The 19,505-nt window shown below is 53.0% G+C and overlaps 1 protein-coding gene across 4 annotated transcripts in view; it reads right to left on the bottom strand.

The window, feature by feature from the left end:
• Positions 1-19,505, bottom strand: part of LOC123757619 (protein CASP) — a 285,090-nt gene that overhangs the window by 37,950 nt on the left and 227,635 nt on the right. The window lies entirely within an intron of this gene.

The following is a 19,505-nucleotide window of genomic DNA, read 5'->3' on the forward strand; positions in this document are numbered from 1 at the left end:
AACAAACCCCATATGGTAAAAAACTAAAACCAAAAAATGAACAGAGGTAGAAATTCCCTACAATCCCAAGTTAACAAGCAAACATCACACTTTACTGCCATGCTGATCCCCTACGCAGCCCTTCCCGCCCCGAGAGGGGGAGGGAGGGGAGCCCTGGACCTACCGCGCCGGCTGCCTAGCTTCAGTTCGAAAGCTAAGCTTAAACCAACGCGAAAAAAACGCCGACCGGTGGGAGGGAAAGTTGTCAGGGAGCCTCCGGGGCTCACCCAGAAAATGGCGTTTCATTACATTCAAAGCTGGTTTTCTGTGGGAAGCCCCTACGACTCCCTGGAGCTTAACCCTTAAATGGCGCATAGCTATATACCATTTGACACCCACAGGCATATACCAAAAAAAAAAAAAAAAATTATTTTTTCTTCCTAACCTGTTAATTTGTGTTCACTGATCACGGGAAAAATAATAAAAAAATCGTAAGTGGCATATATTGCCCACTATAGGGCGGGTAATTCTGGCAAAAATCAGGCGCTGACTGAGCGTGCGTCCCAGGTGGTCTGTTGATCGCCAGCCGTCAGGCCAGAGTTTCCACAAAGAGATAAGTCTCCGTGGTGTAGTGGTAAGACACTCGCCTGGCGTTCCGCGAGCGCTATGTCATGGGTTCGTATCCTGGCCGGGGAGGATTTACTGGGCGCAATTCCTTAACTGTAGCCTCTGTTTAACGCAACAGTAAAATGTGTACTTGGATGAAAAAACGATTCTTCGCGGCAGGGGATCGTATTCCAGGGACCTGCCCGAAATGCTACGCGTACTAGTGGCTGTACAAGAATGTAACAACTCTTGTATATATCTCAAAAAAAAAAAAAAAAAAAAAAAAAAAAAAAATTACCTAATTATTTTAATGTCTGATTGATTTTTCATAATTTTTTTGCTGTAATATTATTCAATAGTGTATAGTGTGATATATTTATATAATAAAATGAGTGAATCATCGCTGTACTCAAAAATATGGTGTGCATATTGTTGATTCAATTATGTTCATCAAACAGTGAATAAATACTTTGTCGGTTATTACACTATACACACAGGTTATATATAAGTATCTGCATGTTTTGTTCACCATAACGAACCACTAAGTTGGTATGCTGAGTGGCAGTGGCAGGCAGTGACTGGCTGCCACTGGCTGCCACTCCCTCCCTCACCTCACCTCACCTGACTTGCCACCATTCTCCACCCACCATACTGTTTTTGCTTTTATATACAGACGTTATATATAAGTATTTACATGTTATGTTCACCATAACTGTACATCTAAGCTTGTATGGTGAGTAAAGGCAGAGAGACGTAGCTACTCACACAGTCAGCTGGTGGCGGCCGCCCTCAAGGCCAGATGCACTAATATTTCTCCTACAACAATACTGTTTGTGGTGTTATTACGCTATATACACACATTATATATAAATATCTACCTGTTTTATTCACCATACTTGTACAAGTAAACTGGTATGGTGCCCAAAGACCATCGTGGTCATCAGTAAACAACATGGTAAGTCCTGCAGACGATGCTCCTCCCTCACCAAAATGGCGGCTCCCAACCTCCTACTCTTGCTGTTATCTCACACTATACAAACGTTATATATAAGTATCTACATTTGTGTTCACCATAGCGAACCACTAAGCTGGTATGGTGAGTGGAGTCAATAAAAGATGGCCACACACACTCAAAAGACAACGCCACCATCCTCCCTCCCACAGCATTACTCCTCCCTCCATGGCGCACAGCGCCAAATATCACCACAATCCTGCTATTATCAGAACCCTGGTCAGTTTTATCACAGTCAGAGGTCTTCTGTAATAATATCATCGCTACATAATAGCATGAACAAGTATATTATGGCATTTTTAGGCAATGCTGTGGTCACAAGCTGAACAGCAGTGCTGTAAGTTCATGCTGCGTGCGTCAAGCTTGGTAGCTGACTCAATACTGGGGCCCCTAACACCCGGGAGTTTGGCCCACGATTTTTTTTTTAAATTGCATCTGTTTACAAGAGCCCTGATAAAGGTGTGGTGAACCCCGTGTATCCACGGGCCGTTTAAATCTTGCGTAGTACTCCAAAGCATCACATGATGCGATGCGCAATTTACTGCCAGTCGGTCAAAGCATCATATGATGCGATGCGCAATTGAAGGGTTAATACCTAAAAAGAAGGAAAAGAAAGGGCTAACCCGGGAGGCGGACGCCACAAACTCCGCAACGCGAAGCCGAGACAACAGGCTGCAACCTGTGACCCAAGGCAACAAGAACGCACAGGAGCAGACGCGCATAAAGAATGGGCAGATAAGAACCTGTGCGACCCTCAAATCTCTGCGCCCGAAATGAGCCCTAGACGTCGCCAACACAGCAGCAAAAGGTGCAAACAAAAGGTGTCCGAACAGCACGGGCGCAAGGACAGACCGCAGGCTGGAAGACTGAAAAACTCTGCGAACGACCTGGGAGACCCGAGCCCTGAAACAGGGAACGAGGGGAACCTGATCAACCCAAAGCGCATCCCCAGACACGGTACACAGGTAACTGTTGGAAATTTCCAACACTGACACACTACCATTGTATTATAATACATCATTATTATATACTAATTACAGTAGTTATTAATTCCACTAATGGTAGTGTTAACATAAATTAATATTTCTTTATCTGAGCATATTGCTAATATTCTCACAACATCGAGAGGCAGGATTGCGTCAGATAATGTCCATCTAAACATATTTATTCCCAATATGTTAAAGAATTGAATGTGGTTCTCTAAATTTATCAGTATTCCGTACAATAATTAACTACGGATAATATAGCTCCCAATAATCCAAAACCGAGAGTTATTAACTGAGATTATTATCAAGTAACAGTTTTATCTGTTACGTACAAATGCTATGGAGGAAATAAAATTTCTCTTCATTTCTCGATTAACACCATTTAACAAGAATATGATATTATTCAATTCCCTATAATTGCAACCCGGTTCTCATTAACGCATTACATCAGTAATTACACGGAAAAGAATTATCCGTGATTATTAAATTCTGTTGTGAATGCGTGAGACAGCTGAGGGAGGGAGGCGGAGCGACGCCATTCGCCTTTAGTTACCACACCATGAGGACGTGATTCGCCATTGTGCTTATCAAGCGACGCCAACAATCACATCGTGCGTCCCGGGAGAGTCGAAATTCCATCAATTCTACGTTAGGCCCTTGCAGTTAATCGGCCTAGGAGCGGGCAATTGCTCCAGTAGCAATCTATGATTGCTTCGGTGGACGACCAGCAGGTTAAGTGCCCTAGTATTAGTTATATCATGAGATCTCTGTGTATATCTTTTTACTGTGCACTGTCCATCGTTACGCCACGCGACCTCCCCAAACAATAAGTCCATAAGGAATTAATTTTATTCCTTCTATGGCATAGTGAGGATACTAAATAGTAGGTGTAAACAATTAGTATATTCAGTTGAAATTTCAGCTTGTGTTGTAAGCGGTCGTAGTCCTCATGTCCCCACGCCATGCTCGAGCTCACGTGTTGCAGCAAGTAGCAGACGACGCCATTGCACCTCTACCTCTCCGTTCACTATTACAGCTAAGCAGCCGAACCATTTTCTATTATTTCTTTGATTGAGAAAAATCTAGAATCGATTATCAGTCAAAGATATTTAGCTTATTTGAGATATCTAACGTAATATGCTAGCCTCATAAAAGTCAAATGAGAATAATTTCTTGGTTAATCAACATATAATCATTATACCATTAATCAATTTATCTAATGTTTCTTAATATAGTATTTAGTAGAAATTACTAATTTTATTCGAGGAAGAACCAGCCTCGATGAAGCGTACTGGGAGTAGACTACTTCTGGTATTAACCCCCAATTTTGTGAAGGACGGAAAGTTTATTCTCGAACATTAATATATTATACAGCCCATTGAAGTTTAAAGAATAATCTTTAATAGTTTCTTATCCATAGGCACTGGTGTTTCAGTTCTTATCATTTAACTTTATCTGTTTCCCTTTTCAGTCAAAATAGGGTGGTCCTTCGATTAATTTAAATTAGTCTATTAATTAAATATCAATCAATTAATAGAGTAAGCTTTCTTCCTAACAGTAACGGCAAAAAAGCACAACCGGACAACACAGGACGCACCCCCGGCCAAACCAATCAAGCATCAAAAACCCAAGAACCCCTCCGGAAAGCAGCCGTCTCGATCGTTGCCAGGACGAAGAAAGGCTGCAAACGTACAAACCTACCACAGTACCAAAGAGCAAAAACCTGAACCGAATTGGCTACAGTACCACAAACTGAGGAGAAGATAAGAAGGCACCCTGATCAAGGACCAGGACGCCTCAGGCGACGCATGAGCAGGCCGGAGGTGAAACAAAACACGAGAAAGTGTACGAAACGGGGCAGATGTGACGTCGATCCTGAACGCAAGCCGGAGCGGCTCCGCCAGCGCCACACAAAACGAGGCGACAGTAAGAAAAATCAAATAACTGTAGTCCTGAAAACCCAAGAAAGGACAAGACAACCCGATGCGAAAGAGAAGACAACCTACGAAGAGCAAGAAAAAGTGCATAGAAACACCAGGAACATCATACTGTCGCCAAGACGAAGCTCGCAGGTGGGACACCATCAACAATGCCACCTGACCACCAGAGAGATGGTGATACCCACGTCAAAATACCAGACGCAAAAAGCCGAGGAGAAGGCTGAACCAGTTACGAACAGGACTGATCCGACCTGCCGAAAGAGGGGGAGCCGCGAGAAAATGCCCCGGGTTCGGACACCTATCAAGCAGCGTCTGAAAATAAAGCTGGGCTGGCCACCAAGGAACCATAAGGACTACTCTCGTGGGAATGGGCTCCAACCGAGCCAGTACCCGAAGCAAAAGCTGGACCGGGAGAGGAGGAACAAGTACCCCCACTTTGACCAGTCTTGCCGAAAAGAATCCACCGTGAACGCCTTGCAGGCGGGAAAGAGCGCCACATAAAAAAGGGCGATGCCTAGACCACACCAGATGTCCATTGCCAGGAGTCCATACGTCCAGCAGAGCCAACAAAATGAGTCGGCAACGACTGGCCAATCCGCGAACTGAGGAATGAACTGAGACAGCTGACTGCGAGGACACAGGACACACCCCGGACATGAACCTAACGATTAGCCAAACCCTGAGAATCCAGCAAACGAGTCACTCTAAGGAACCAACCCCAAAGGTCAACACCTAAGAGAAACCCTGTGGTTTCAGCAAAGAACCCCCCAGAGAACAGTCCGAATGGAGCTGAATGGCAGAGCACCGAGTGACCCAAACCCTCCGAAGTGCAAACCAGACAGCTATGAATCCCCGAACCGTGCTGTGAGCCCGACGGACTGACAGACCCCACCATCCCCGGCCGACCTGGTGAGCACTGGTCACAAAGCCCCAGTCGAGAGATGACCCGTCCGTGAACACATCGAGCGAAGGCTCGGGGAGGTGCCAAGGCACGGAACCCCGAAAACCCCAAAGAGGAAGCTGGTGACGCAGCACCAACACAAGATCCCTGGAGGAACAAACCCAACGATTGCTAGAGGCGGAAGGGGAATCTCCGAAGGAACTAAATAGACGCCGAAGCCAAACCCGATCCCGCAGGCAGACCAACACGTCGAAGTTCAGACTCCCGCACAACTGCTCGAGCAACTGTTGAGCAACCTGAGACCCCCTCATGAACAGCCGAAGGCGGGACCACAGCCGCAGCAACACTTCTGGAGGGAAAGACAAGGAGCGGCACAAGAGCCCTAAACAAGGCCCAGCCAGGTCCGAACCCCGGGACGGAAACAGATGGAATTGCCTCCAGATCACCAGGAAACCAAACCCGGCGATCTGGAAAGAACCACACCCCTGGCGAGCAGACAAGCAGATCGACTGGGAGCTCACACCAGCCAGTCATTGAGGTAGGCCAGACACCGAATCCCAAGCAGACTCAGACAGGGCACCAAGATCCGGTAAAGATACAAAAATGCACCAAGTGCCAATTACAAAATAGGGAAGGCAACAAAAGCGGCAAGCCTGAATCCCCACCAGCAACTGTGCCAGTCCTGGAAAACTGGACAGGAACGTGCCAAGAAGTGACCTGGAGGTCCAGGGCCACCATCCAGGCACCTGGCCCCAACAGAAGCCTTACAGGAGACAACAGCCCTCCGATGAGGGCATAGAATCCAGGGCGCAGACTGAAGAAGTCCAGAAGAACCGCAGATTCGACAGGCTCATGTCTGCAAAGAGCAGACGGGAATCCCAGAAGGATGGGGCGGATCGACCACGTCCAACACACCCACTAAGATGACATGACAAAGTGCAGGGGAAGAAACCCACCCCGCCAGCCATGAACCCCCCAAAGGGGAAGAAGCCGTCCACCGTCACCACCAGAGGCCAGAAGACAACTAAAAGCACTCACTAACTGCGGGACCATGCGAGAGTCAACAGAGCAAGCTGCTCCCCCAGCACCCCGTCAACAGAGAAGGGAACAGAGCCCCTTCCGAAAGAAAATTGGGTGAATCGAGTCAAAAACAAGCAACACAGCTCGCAGGACTCAGGGTAGAATGTGTCACCGACCCAACAGGCAGCATGACGGAGGCAAAAACAATGAGTGTCACCCTGAGACAAGGGGTCAGAGCAACCCTCAAGCTCGCACAAAGCGAGAGGGGGGACGCAAGGGTCTTCTCCATCGGACCCGAGAGCCCCCGGCGGGGTTTTCCAGGGCCCCTAGACTGGGTCTGCTAAAGGTTATCCCAGGCAGGGCACTGCTAACCGGTGCCCCAAACTACCAAGCTAAAAGCTGAACCCACGGGACGTGTCCACTCACGAGGGCGAAGCAGGGGGTGCCACCAGACAAAACGACCCTAATATAAGGAGAGCGGAAGAACACAAGGCAGACCCCCTCACCAAGCAAAAAGAAAAGAAAAACCACGCAAGTGGACAACGTACCCAGAGGGAATAGAGCCGGCCGCTGTTATAGGTGAAAACTAGCTACACAGTACTCCGCGCCCCACTAGTGCAATAACTACCACTTACCCCAAGGCAAACAAGGGAGGAAAACCTCCAAACACTCGGTGCGGCCAAACGCCAAGCAGCGAAAGGCCAACAGAGGAAGACCCAGGGCGACTTGTGGAAGAGAACCCCAAGCCCCATGGGTGGTACTTACAGAGCATTCAGGGAAGGTGACCCTAAGCACATGCAGCCTGAGTACCTGAGAATATTACTCCCAGCTCACACGATCACCGTAAGAGCAGCACTGAAAACAATGAACAGCACTGAGAGAAGATTGGAGCTGGATCCACGCGACCATGTACGATCCCATCAGCCAAGGAAGTGGGGCGGGGATCACTGGCGCGAGGGTCTGGGGCTTCCCCTTCCCCCTTTAGGGGAGGGGGGAGCTGTGCAGACATGCGGCGCGGCTCGTGTGACGTCATGACTGCTTGCTCGTTTTTCTTTTGGCGAGTTCTGTCCACTCATTTGCTGATTTTTGTTGTTAACCAGAATAGGGGTTTGTTTTGTGGCGCTTACCTTTCTGGGTGCCTGTCCCGGTCGATGGCAGATATAGAATGCTCCATATCACATGTGCATTTCTATGGGCCATTATTCCCCGTGCCTCTGTGAGGGGACCAGGTTTTGGCTCGTGGTCCCCGGAAGGCCTAGAACTCCACCCACATCGACTGATGCAAAATAGTTAGGGTATCCATATCAGCCATGGATAGCTCCAAGGAGCTGTAGGGCCCCCCAGAAAAACAGTTATTTGCATCGTCAGAGGTGTCCGAGAATTTGCCAGAACCAGAGGGAACGCTAGGAAGCACCATGTACTTTTCTCATTAATAAAGCGAAAGCGTGTCAATCGAGACAAATTTTTGCTGAGTGGCACGCTCATTATTCGAAATGCTCGTAGATTGAGGCGCTCGTCACTCGAGGTTCCACTGTATTACCAAAGAAGGCAGCCAACGCAGGAAACTTACGAACGTTATGGGCACGAGGACAGAACCCAAAGCGTGTCCCCAGCCACCGAGGCCGTGGCGCGCAGGTAACGGCGAAAAGCCGCAACGTGACAGAACACATGATGCACCCCCGGCCAAACCAATCAAGCATCAACAACACAAGGAACCCTCTGGAAAGTAGCTGTCTCATTCTTCGCCAGAAAAGAAGGAGACAGTTCTAAACGAACAAACCTACCACCAGGACCAAAAAAGCAGAAACTCCTGCACCAGAGGAGAGCATGTGGCTACCCAACCCGACCCCCAGAAGTCAATGCCAACAGGAAAAAAGTCTTCAAAAAAACAATCTTGATCTGAAGGGACCACCACAAACCGGGGAGGAGAGAGAAAAAGAGACCACCCGGTCCAACGACCAGGACGACTCAGGTAGGGCATGAGAAAGTCGGAGGTGAAAAAATGCATGAGACAGCTTGAAGGACAGAGCAGGAGTGACATCCACCTTGAAAGCAAGCTAGAGCGGCTCGTCAAAGCTGCACGATAAGAAGCGACAGTATTTGGCGTAAGATGCTGGTCCAGGAAAAGCCAAGAGACAAAGGACAAGACAACCTTAACCAAGACAGACAAAACCTAACGAAGGGAAAGAAAATGGCGAAAAGACTGTCAAGAAACCTCATGCTGTGTTGCTGAGACATAGACCGCAGGTGGGACACTATCAATGGAGCCACTTGATCGCCATACAAGTGGTGATACACCCACATCAGAAAAACCAGACACAAGCAAGTCGAACCAGCGAGGTACCTCGCCGGCACAACCTGCTGAAAGAGGCGGAGTCACAGAAAAACTCCAAGGTTTGGACACCAAGGTTTGGACAGTGATGTTTATTGTGTACATAAATGATCTACCAGTTGGTATACAGAATTATATGAACATGTTTGCTGATGATGCTAAGATAATAGGAAGGATAAGAAATTTAGATGATTGTCATGCCCTTCAAGAAGACCTGGACAAAATAAGTATATGGAGCACCACTTGGCAAATGGAATTTAATGTTAATAAATGTCATGTTATGGAATGTGGAATAGGAGAACATAGACCCCACACAACCTATATATTATGTGAGAAATCTTTAAAGAATTCTGATAAAGAAAGAGATCTAGGAGTGGTTCTAGATAGAAAACTATCACCTGAGGACCACATTAAGAATATTGTGCAAGGAGCCTATGCAATGCTTTCTAACTTCAGAATTGCATTTAAATACATGGATGGCGATATACTAAAGAAATTGTTCATGACTTTTGTTAGGCCAAAGCTAGAATATGCAGCTGTTGTGTGGTGCCCATATCTTAAGAAGCACATCAACAAACTGGAAAAGGTGCAAAGACATGCTACTAAGTGGCTCCCAGAACTGAAGGGCAAGAGCTACGAGGAGAGGTTAGAAGCATTAAATATGCCAAAACTAGAAGACAGAAGAAAAAGAGGTGATATGATCACTACGTACAAAATAGTAACAGGAATTGATAAAATCGACAGGGAAGACTTCCTGAGACCTGGAACTTCAAGAACAAGAGGCCATAGATTTAAACTAGCTAAACACAGATGCCGAAGAAATATAAGAAAATTCACCTTCGCAAATAGAGTGGTAGACGGTTGGAACAAGTTAAGTGAGAAGGTGGTGGAGGCCAAGACCGTCAGTAGTTTCAAAGCGTTATATGACAAAGAGTGCTGGGAAGACGGGACACCACGAGCGTAGCTCTCATCCTGTAACTACACTTAGGTAATTACCAAGCAAGCAGTGCCTGAAACCAAGACTGAGCTGGCCACCATGGGACCAGGAAGCACCCTCCCAGGATAGGATTTGAGCTACACCGGAACCCGGAGCACAGCTGGATTGAGGAAAAAATGTACAGGAACCTCCAACACAACCAGTCCTGCCTGAAGGCGTCCACAGTGAGGGGCCTCGAAGTGTGGGGCCTCACACCCATGTACAATGGTAGACTCCGTGACCATGCCGATGCAAAGAGGTCCACCGCTGGGCGCCTGTACATCTGACAAAGCCAAAGGAAGGAGCCAGCATCGACCGTCCACTCCATGGAAAGAGCAATAAAGTAGGACAGGCCGTCTGCCAGGACGTTTAACACTTCCTGAATGTGAACGGTACGGAGAGTTAAACCCTGAGAACTCAGCAGAAAAACTACCCAAAGCAACCAGCATCAAAGAGCCATGGACTGCTGACCCCCCCCCCTCCCCAGAATAAGAGAATGAACCACAGGGAAGCAGTCCAAATGGAGCTGGATCACAGAGCACCCCAGCAGCCAAATTCGCCACAGTGCCTGCCAAGCAGCCGTCAACTCCCGCACCGTGCTGTGAGCCCAAAGTAAGGACAGTGCCCAATGGGATGAATGGGGAGGAGAGGATGGAAACCTCCGGAAGGACAAATACAAGGAATCCAAAAGCACCCGGAAACGAACAGGCGGGAGGGGGGGAAGGAGGCTGCACCTAACTCAAATTCACACTGAAAAGGAGGATACGAAAATCCCCTTCCCTGCAGCAATAATCCCAGCCCAGAAGGCACAAGGGCCCAAGCAGGGTCAAAAGGAGCCCAAGCGCTCCAAGCAGACTTCCCCAGAGCCCCGGGAACCCCCAACACAGGCCCTGGGGCAGAGCCCTCATCCATGCCTACCACCCTTGAAGAAAAGGCAGAGTCCAGGGAAAAAGAAACGAGCCTGCTGGGGTGACCCTAGAACCCTAGGTGGGAAAATCGGGCTCAACCAACTCCACGCCTGAATTGGCAGGGGCATCCCCCGAAGCCCCCTGAGCCTCATCCTGAGCTAAACCCCGCCCTGACTCCGAAACCCTTATATGTTTGGGAGCCAGAAGCCGGGGGAAGCAGCAGGGCAAACCACACCCAACTGGGAAGGAAGCAGGGTCGCGGACAGAACCAAGGCCGAAACGACCAATGTCCCCAAATCAGAGTCCTGAAAACCCAAATCTTGACTACGGGGGCTGCCCGCTTGTGGTTGGCCAGGACCAACATGGCCCCGTTGCAATAAGGAGACTCAAGAATGCAATGCAGCCGCTGCCTGACCTCTATGATCTTCAGACAAAGAATTGGTAAATTGAAGTACAAGCGGAAAACAAATCCCTCAAGACTCCGGGTCATATGTGTTTCCAACCCAACAGGCAGCATGATGGAGGCAGTATGGATGATCGTCTCCCTGAGGCAGGGGCGACGAATAACCTTCGTCACACAAGACAAGAGAGGACTCGGAAAACACTTACATTGTACGCCCGAGCCACTGAGGTTTTTCAGGGATCGTAGGGTGAATAAGTCCTACAGGAAGCACAGGCAGTGGGGGTTAGCTAAGCTGGCAGAACCTTGTCTATCTTAAGGCAAACTGACCACCAGTAGCAGCTGTGAAACCTCGGAGGGCAACAGAGGAGGACCACCAACACAATCTAGGCTAGCCTAATAAGAAGCTAGGCAGACCTTCTCTGTGAACAAAAGCAAAAATGTTATGAAAGAAAATAAAACCCCTGAAGATACACAACAAACATACTGGCAGCCAGAGAGAATCGACAGCCACAGTGAAAAAAAAAAACACAAAAAACCAGCGTTGAATGTAATGAAACGCCATTTTCTGGGTGAGTCCCGGAGGCTCCCCGGAGCTATCCCAGGCTGATATGCTAATGTCAGACTTTGGCATCAGTCATGTGTATGGAGTTCTTAGGCCTACCGGGGACCACGGCCAGAACCTGGCCCCCTCAGAGAGGCAAGGGGAGCAATGGCCTATAGAAGCCCCCGTGTAGTTGGAAGCATTCTATGTCTGCCATCGACCGGAACAGGCACCCAGAAAGGTAAGCGCCCCAAAACAAACCCCTATTCTGGTTAAAATTGCTACCTAAAACCGAACTAGTGGATAGAACTCCCCAACCGAAAACAAGCAAAGTAGTGTGACGTCACACACTGCCGCGCCGCTGTCTGCGCAGCTCCCCCCTCCCCGGGAGGGGGAAGGGGGAGCCCCAGACCCCCCGCGCCGGCTACCCACACCTCAGTTCTTGAGGCTGGATGTCAAAAACGCGAAAAACCGCCGACCGGAGGGAGGGAGGGATGCCGGGGAGCCTCCGGGACTCACCCAGAAAATGGCGTTTCATTACATTCAACGCTGGTTTTCTGGGGGGAGCCCCGTCGGCTCCCCGGAGCTAACTACCCACAGACAGAAAAAGAGGGACTTACCCGGGAGGCGGTCGTCGCTCACCCCTCAACTCGAAGCCGAGACAACTGGCCGCAACCGCCGACCCAAAGCAACACAGGCCCGACGAGGCCCAGGGACATTCACAAGGTAACGAGCAGCCAGGACCCTGTTCGACCGCCAAAATCCCCGCGCCCGAATATCAGACCAAGACATATTCCCAAAGACGGCAGCAAGAGCCGCGAACTTACGAACGTCATGGGCACGGGGATAGACCGCAGGCTGGCTGGACCTAATAACCCTGCGGACGACCTGAGAGACCCGAACCCGCGAACAGGGAAGAAGGGAAACCGGATCAACCCACAGCGCGTCCCCGGACACAGAAGCTGTGGCGCACAAATAACGGCGAAGCGCCGCAACCAGACACAAAACATGATGCACCCCCGGCCTGACCAACCAAGCATCAACCACCCATGGACCCCTCCGGAACGCAGCAGTCTCATTCTTTGCCAGAAAAGAAGGAGACGGCTGCAAACGAACAAAACTATCACCACGACCAAAAGAGCAGAAACCCCTGCGCCGGAGGAGAGCATGAAGCTCCCCTACCCGACCCCCAGAGGCCAAAGCCAACAAGAAAAGGGCCTTGGAAAAACAATCCTGGACCGAAGGGGCCACAACGAAACGAGGAGATGAAAGGAAAGCGAGCACTCTGTCCAAAGACCAGGACGGCTCAGGCGACGCATGAGCAGGCCGGAGGTGAAACAATGCACGAGACAGCTTGCGAAACGGCGCAGACGTAACATCGATACCGAAAGCAAGCTGAAGCGGCTCCGCCAGCGCCGCACGATACGAAGCGACAGTGTTAGGCATAAGATGACGGTCCTGAAACAACCACGAGAGGAAGGACAAGACCACCCGAACAGACAAGGAGCTAACACGACGAAGACGCAAAAAGAAACGGAAGGACCGCCAGGAAACTTCATACTGCCGCCGAGAAGAAGCCCTCAGGTGGGACACCAACAAGGAGGCCACCTGATCACCATAGAGATGATGATAGACTCGAGTCAAAAAAACCATACGCGAAGACTCGAGGAGAAGATCGAACCAGCTACATGACGTACCGGCCCGATCTGCTGAAAGAGGCGGAGCCGCGGGAAAACCCTCGGGTTCGGACACCGAGCAACCAGCGCCTGAAACCAAGGCTGGGACGGCCACCAAGGGGCCAGAAGGACAACTCTCCCCCGGTAAGTCTCTAAGCGAGTCAGGACCTGGAGCAACAGCCGAACCGGGGGAAAGAGGTACAGGAACCCCCACCTCGACCAGTCGAGCCGAAAGGCATCGACCCCGACGGCCTCGCAATCGGGGAAGGGCGCCGCATAAACGGGAAGACGCCGTGACCACGCCGACGCGAAGAGGTCCACCTCGGGGCGCCCGAACGTCTGGCAAAGCCAACGGAAGGACTCGTCGTCTACCGTCCACTCCGTGGAGAGGGGAACGAAGCGAGACAGGGCGTCGGCCAAGACGTTGGACACGCCCCGTACGTGAACCGCCAGGAGAGCCAAACCCCGAGAACTCAGCAGACGAGTCACCCGAAGCGACCAACCCCAAAGAGACAAGGACCGTATCGAACCCCCTCGGTTCAGGCAATGAACCACCGGAGAGCAGTCCGAATGGAGCCGAATCGTCGATCCGCGGGCCACCCGAATCCTCCCCAGAGCAAACCACACCGCCGCGAACTCCCGCACCGTACTGTGAGCTCGACGGAAGGACGGATCCCAACGCCCCTGGCCGGCCTGGTGAGCACTGGTCACAAAACCCCAGCCGAGAGACGACGCATCCGTGTACACATCGAGCGAGGGCTCGGGTAGGCGCCAAGGCACTGAACCCCGAAAAACCCGAAGAGGAAGCCGGTGACGCAGCAACCGACGCAAGTCCCCCGGGGGTCGAACTCTGCGATCGCGAGAGAGGCGGAAGGGGGAACCCCGAAGGAACCAGAACAGCCGTCGAAGCCAAACCCGACCCGGCGGGTAGACCACAATCGCGAAGTTCAGGCTCCCGCACAGCCCCTCGAGCAACCGCCGGGTGACCCGAGGGCCCTCCAGAAACAGACGAAGGCGGGACCGCAGCCGCAGGAGAGACTCCGGAGGGAGAGACAAGGAGGCGGTTCGAGAGTCCCACACGAGACCCAGCCAAGTCCGAACCTGAGAGGGAACCAGATGGGACTTCCTCCAGTTCACCAAGAACCCGAACCCGCCGAGCTGGGAAAGAACCAAATCCCTGGCTAGCAAGCAAGCTGACTGGCTGGGAGCCCAAACCAGCCAGTCGTCGAGGTAGGCCAACACCCGAACACCTAGGAGACGCAAACGAGCCACCACAACCCGTGTAAGGCGTGTGAACACGCGAGGTGCCAGGTTCAACCCGAACGGGAGACAACGAAAGCGGTAACTCAGACGCCCCACTTCAAAACCGAGCCAGTCCCTGAACCGCGGATGAATCGGGACATGCCAATAAGCGTCCCGGAGGTCCAGGGACACCATCCAAGCTCCCGGCTCCAAGAGGAGCCGAACCTGAGACAGCGTAGTCATCCGAAAGGAGGGGCAATGAACCCAGGGGTTCAGACGGGACAAGTCCAGAATGAACCGCAGGTCCGCGCAGTCCCGTTTCGGAACCGGAAACAGACGGGAAACCCATCTGAGGGACGACGTCGTTTCGACGACGCCCAAGCGCACCCACTCCAAGACGACTCGACAGAGCGCAGGGGAAGAAGCCTACCCTGCCAGCCCCGACCCCCCAAAGGGGGGAGGGGCCACCCAACGCCACCGCAGGCCGCGAGACACGACCCGAAAGGCCCACGAATCGTGGGACCAGGCGCGAGCGAACAGCGCAAGCCGCCCCCCCCCATCGCCCCGTCAAAGGGGCAAACCGCGAAAGGGCCGGCGACCCTTACGAGACCCAGAACCCCGCACAGCGCGAACACCGCGCCGACCAGACGAGGGAGGGTCCGCAGGAGGAGCCAACCCCAAACCTGACACCAGAGGCCTACCACGACGAGAGGAACCCTGAGCCCTGGCACGACCTTTCCGGGAAGACCCACCCCGGGACCCCCGGAAAACCAACAAGTCCGACATCGGACGACAAGCCGCCGACGCAGCCTGAATAAACTGCGCCACGGCCGACTCCCCAAACAGGAGAGGACAAAAAGGTGAAGAACGCCTAAGAGCCAGAGCCCAAGCAGATTCCACGGAGGAACCCAGCACCGCCTGCCGACACGCGAGACGGGAAGCATAGAACAGGGAAACCGCATCCCGCAAAATCGGCGTGAACAGCTTCAACAAGGCAGCCGACGAACGCGCAGCTGAGGACAAGGTGCCGGACCCCGGGACGGACCCAAGCGTCCCCACATCCTCCACGAGCCAATCCGAAGACAGCTCCAGGAGGGAAAAGAACCGCAAGGCCGAACACAAAAGGCCCCGAGCGCGCAAGTCCTCCGCCACGAGCGCCGCCGAAAGGGAGGGAACCTGCACATGGAGCTGAATAACGCCCACATCGCGGGGAAGGGCAGGGGCAAACAAGCACACATTCAGGTACTCAAGATCACCCCCCAGGAAAACCTGAAGCACCGTGGAAGCTTCCCGCCACTCCAGCGTGCGGGAACGACAGAAGGAATGCCAGGAATCCAGACCAAACAAGGGGCAGTCTGCTAGCCAGGACGACTCCGGAACCTCGTAACGGAGCCAGAAAGGGAACGAAGTCCCAAACCTGAACGTGGACGGATCCATTTCCGAGGCATAATCCGGGTCACGCAGGAGGTAAGCTGCAAAGGCCGCTCGCACCACACCAGGTTGGATGCGATAAGCCGAAAACCTCCGGAAGGACGGAACCGACGTACCCGGGGGGAACACGGAACCGTACCCGGGGAGGGGCCGATACCAAATCCAACTCGTACGCAGAGAGGGGGGGAAAGAAAACCCCACTCCTTGTAACAATAAGCCCCGCTCAGTGGGAAGAAAAACCCAGGCGGGGTCCAGCGGGACCCAAGGCCCCCAAGTCAGCCCCTCCCCAGCCTCGAGGTCCGTCACCACAGGACCCGAGGCCGAGTCCTCTCCCCAAGCCCCGACCCCACAAGACAAGGACGGAGCAGCCGGAAAAGCTGGAGGAAGGGGGGCCCACTGGTCAGACCCTGAAGCTTCGGCCGGGAGACAAGACTCGAATGCCTCTGCCGCCCCCCCGGAAGGGGCAACCCCCGAAGCTGCCCGAGTCTCGAGATCAAGTAACCCCTGCTCCGACCCCGAAACCCTCAGACGCTTCGGGGCCGGAAGCAGGGGCGGGGGACCAGAAAGAACAGAAGGGGAAGGACGAGGAGGTGCGGACTAAACCAGGATCGAAGCGACCCCCACCCCCAAGTCCGGGTCTCGAAAAGCAAAGCGGGGCAGCCCCGGGGCATCCGGGGAAGCAACCAACCGAGCGCGTTGCAACAGACGAAACCTAGACTGCAACGCCCGTGCCGCCTGTACCCGAATAGAATCATCAGAGGATTGGGTAAATTGAGTCACAAGCAAGCAGCAACACTCACAGGACTCAGGGTCGAAAGTATCACCGACCCAACAGGCAGCGTGGCAGAGGCAAAAACAATGAGGGTCACCCTGAGACAAGGGGACCGAGCAACCCTCAAACTCGCACACAGCGAGTGGGGACTCCGGGGTCACATCCATCGGACCCACGCGCCCCCTAGGGGATTCCCAGGGTCCTGAGCATTTACTTTAAGAGGACTCGCGCTCAGGTAGTCCCAGGCAGGGTGCCGCAAACCGGCGCCCAAAACTACCAAGCAAACTTCTAAAGCTGAACCCCAGGGACGTGTACACTCACGGGGACCTAGCAGGGGGCGCCACCGAGGAGAACAGTGGAAGGGCAAACAAACTGAATAAAATGACAGAACCCCCCACCAGGCAAAAACAAAAAGAAAAACAAAACCCCGCAAGAGGACAGCGAACCCCAAGGAACAGAGCCGGCCGCGATGTCGGGAAATACAAGCTGAGCAGCACCCTGCGCCCCTACCAGTGCAAACTGCCTCTTACCTGCCGGTAACAAGGGAGAACAGAACACCCAAGAGCCCAACAGGCGGCCGAAAAACCGAAAGGTAAAACGGACCAGCAGAGGCAGACCCCGAGGAGCCTGTGGAAGGTGGCCCCAAGCCCCAAGGGCAGTATTTACAGGGCACCTAGGGAAGGCAGCCCTAGGCGCATGCAGCCCGAGTACTGAAGATAACTCCTGGCTCTCGCACCCACAAAACTAACACCACACGCAAAGCACAGTGCAGTAGCGACACCGGAGCCAGAGCACACGACCATCGCCTATAGCATCAGCCTCAAGAACTGAGGTGTGGGTAGCCGGCGCGGGGGGTCTGGGGCTCCCCCTTCCCCCTCCCGGGGAGGGGGGAGCTGCGCAGACAGCGGCGCGGCAGTGTGTGACGTCACACTACTTTGCTTGTTTTCGGTTGGGGAGTTCTATCCACTAGTTCGGTTTTAGGTAGCAATTTTAACCAGAATAGGGGTTTGTTTTGGGGCGCTTACCTTTCTGGGTGCCTGTTCCGGGTGATGGCAGACATAGAATGCTTCCAACTACACGGGGGCTTCTATAGGCCATTGCTCCCCTTGCCTCTCTGAGGGGGCCAGGTTCTGGCTGTGGTCCCCGGTAGGCCTAAGAACTCCATACACATGACTGATGCCAAAGTCTGACATTAGCATATCAGCCTGGGATAGCTCCGGGGAGCCGACGGGGCTCCCCCCAGAAAGAGGGACCAACCCGGGAGGCGATCGTCGCTCACTCCTCAACTCGAAGCCGAGACAACTGGCTGCAACCGCCGACCCAAAGCAACACAGGCCCGACGAGGCCCAGGGACATTCACAAGGTAACGAGCAGCCAGGACCCTGTTCGACCGCCAAAATCCCCGCGCCCGAATATCAGACCAAGACATATTCCCAAAGACGGCAGCAAGAGCCGCGAACTTACGAACGTCATGGGCACGGGGATAGACCGCAGGCTGGCTGGACCGAATAACCCTGCGGACGACCTGAGAGACCCGAACCCGTGAACAGGGAAGAAGGGAAACCGGATCAACCCACAGCGCGTCCCCGGACACAGAAGCTGTGGCGCGCAAATAACAGCGAAGCGCCGCAACCGGACACAAAACATGATGCACCCCCGGCCTGACCAACCAAGCATCAACCACCCATGGACCCCTCCGGAACGCAGCAGTCTCATTCTTTGCCAGAAAAGAAGGAGACGGCTGCAAACGAACAAAACTATCACCACGACCAAAAGAGCAGAAACCCCTGCGCCGGAGGAGAGCATGAAGCTCCCCTACCCGACCCCCAGAGGCCAAAGCCAACAAGAAAAGGGCCTTGGAAAAACAATCCTGGACCGAAGGGGCCACAACGAAACGAGGAGATGAAAGGAAAGCGAGCACTCTGTCCAAAGACCAGGACGGCTCAGGCGACGCATGAGCAGGCCGGAGGTGAAACAATGCACGAGACAGCTTGCGAAACGGCGCAGACGTAACATCGATACCGAAAGCAAGCTGAAGCGGCTCCGCCAGCGCCGCACGATACGAAGCGACAGTGTTAGGCATAAGATGACGGTCCTGAAACAACCACGAGAGGAAGGACAAGACCACTCGAACAGACAAGGAGCTAACACGACGAAGACGCAAAAAGAAACGGAAGGACCGCCAGGAAACTTCATACTGCCGCCGAGAAGAAGCCCTCAGGTGGGACACCAACAAGGAGGCCACCTGATCACCATAGAGATGATGATAGACTCGAGTAAAAAAAACCATACACGAAGACTCGAGGAGAAGATCGAACCAGCCACGTGACATACCGGCCCGATCTGCTGAAAGAGGCGGAGCCGCGGGAAAACCCTCGGGTTCGGACACCGAGCAACCAGCGCCTGAAACCAAGGCTGGGCCGGCCACCAAGGGGCCAGAAGAACAACTCTCCCCTGGTAAGTCTCTAAGCGAGTCAGGACCTGGAGCAACAGCCGAACCGGGGAAAAGAGGTACAGGAACCCCCACCTCGACCAGTCTAGCCGAAAGGCATCGACCCCGACGGCCTCGTGATCGGGGAAGGGCACCCCATAAACGGGAAGACGCCGCGACCACGCCGACGCTAAGAGGTCCACTTTGGGGCGCCCAAACGTCTGGCAAAGCCAACGGAAGGACTCGTCGTCGACCGTCCACTCCGTGGAGAGGGGAACGAAGCGAGACAGGGCGTCGGCCAAGACGTTGGACACGCCCAGTACGTGAACCGCCAGGAGAGCCAAACCCC

Source organism: Procambarus clarkii, chromosome 19 (assembly GCF_040958095.1).
Source record: "Procambarus clarkii isolate CNS0578487 chromosome 19, FALCON_Pclarkii_2.0, whole genome shotgun sequence".
Classification (NCBI taxonomy): Eukaryota; Metazoa; Arthropoda; class Malacostraca; order Decapoda; family Cambaridae; genus Procambarus; species Procambarus clarkii.